Below are 2,506 nucleotides of genomic sequence, written 5' to 3'. Positions count from 1 at the left end.
GCGGGTTTTTCTTCCCAAGGTGGAGAACCTTGCATTTATCGGCGTTGAACACCATCAGATTCTCGTCCGCCCACTTGCTGAGCCTGTCCAGGTCAGCCTGGATCACCTGCCTGTCTTCTGGTGTGGATACTTTTCCCCAAAGTTTGGTGTCATCGGCGAACTTGGCCAGTCCGCTTCTGACTCCAATGTCCACATCATTAATGAAGATGTTGAACAGTATGGGTCCAAGGACAGAGCTTTGGGGGACCCCACTGGTCACAGGACACCACGATGAGTGACTTCCATCAATTACTACCCTCTGGGTCCGGCCCCGGAGCCAATTTTCCAGCCAGTAGATCGTGGAGGACCCAAGGCAACAATTGGCCAGTTTCTCCAAGAGGCGATCATGGGAAACCAGATCGAAGGCTTTTTTGAAGTCTAGATATATGACATAAATCTCTTCTCCCTTGTCCAGGTGATAGGTCACCTGGTCATAGAAGGAAATGAGATTGATCAAGCAAGACCTACCCGCAACAAACCCGTGGTCGTATTTCTTTTGAACACTATGGATCCTTATGTGGAATTTCTAGGTTTATCTTGTGAATCATGTTTACATACCTAATGGTGCTAACATGGCATGGAACTTTGTAGCACCCTTGAAAGGATCTCAGAGGTCCCCCAGGGTGCTGTAGCACCCTGATTGTGTATCAGTGACTCAGAAGATCAAGGCAGGAGAAGATCTCAGTGCAGGCAGGAGCAGATGTAGTCTTCTGAAAGTAGGGGTGAGGCCGAGAATTCACTGTCATTGTGGTGCGACCAGCAGCAGAGATGGGTGGATGAGACTTCCAGCTATTTGTTATGTAGTGTCCTGTGTTTGCTCAGGAAGCAAACAGCATTGATATTACGCTAAAAAAAAATATTCCCCTATAGCACACTTTCAACATGCATATCCAGGTCTCAAAGGAAATCACCTTTTTTCACAACATATCTAAGAACTTGGCACCCAATATTATTATATCTGCCCTTTACTACATACTGAGTAAAACAAGAACAGAAAGCCTTAACCTGACTTGTGGCATGTGGGTATGTTTCACTCACTAACATTTTCTTGGGATATGGAGAGGCAGAGTTAGACTATGAGGGCAAAGTGGCACAGAATTACTACTCTTCTTTTTGAGCAATTTATTTTCTATCTTTTAATTTTCATTCCTAGCCTCAGGTGGGCAGTGTTACTTTTGTAATGATAGAGGTGAAATTATGGAATGGCACTAAGAATAGTAAGAACATAAGTGCATTAATTATTATTCACGAATTATTGCATATTCCATGCATGTCTCCTATTTATTCTAAATTTTAATTGCAAAACATGGAGGGAAACTCTCACCCCTTGAAAAGGACCCTTTCATTACATAAATCCTAATTTGAAGGCTGTTGCTACAATCCTACATTGACTTTCATGTATCCCCATATAGAACCCCTGTACATCTGATTTTCAGCCACCTGAGCCCTGTATAGCTATAGATCCCTTTCTCAGTGGAAGCTTTTGCTGGCATTTGCTTTGTTGGTGTGTACATGACCAAAGAAGATGCAGAGTAGCAGAGAATCTGGCCTCTGGAATTCAGAATATTCTCGTTCAGTAAGGATCAATGTAGGTTCAGGAATATATTCAAGAGCTTTTTTTCCAAGTCAAGAAGTCAAGGAGAAGCATTGCACAGGCCAAGGTCTCATCATTGGTAAGAGGGCAATTTCACCCTAGGTGAAAATAAATTTCGCATCAAAAGGTAACATAGAGAGAAGCGTTTCAGTGATTAAGAAGTTTAATAAGTTCCATGGACAGCTAATATGGATTACTTACGGCAAGATTTACAAAAGTGCCAGAGGAAGAGAGAAACATGAGAATCAGATCCTCAAAGCTACTAGGAAACTGAACTCCCATTGAAATCAATAGGAGTTAGATATTTAAGTACTTTGGCCATTCTAGTCCCTAGTAAAGATTATAAAGGGCCCTAAAAGAGTTGGGTGCATGAATCAGTCACCTGCAACAGGAGTTACGCAAATAACCTGCTTGGGAATTTTTTGACATCCCACTAGAGGTCTACCTACATCTTTTGGCACCAACGTTCTTTGTAAAACTAGCCTTTAGGCTCCTAATTCACAGAGGCATATAATACATTTGAGGTCAAATGTGCAGATATCACTTGCATATACAGTCTTGGTCTCAAACTGGTGAAGGCGGTATAATTTATGAACTATGAAATTGTTTTTTCTTACAACTGTTTGAGGAAAGTTAAATTGAAAGGCACCCTTTCTGTAACAAACATTGATTTGTTACTGCATCTCTGATTTATTTTAAAAATTAATACAGTAAAGAATTAATTAACACAGCAAAATTTAGATCTTACAGCAGCAAAGAAACAGCTACAGGTTTCATTCCTGCATGAATGAACAGCATTCATAGTAATAGATGAATAAATGATAGCTATTAAAGAGTCATTTTTACTTATAAGATGCTGCCATGTCATAGGTA

The sequence above is a fragment of the Alligator sinensis genome, unplaced genomic scaffold, assembly GCF_000455745.1.
Source record: "Alligator sinensis unplaced genomic scaffold, ASM45574v1 scaffold23_1, whole genome shotgun sequence".
NCBI lineage: Eukaryota > Metazoa > Chordata > Crocodylia > Alligatoridae > Alligator > Alligator sinensis.
Note: the sequence above shows the minus strand (reverse complement) of the source record.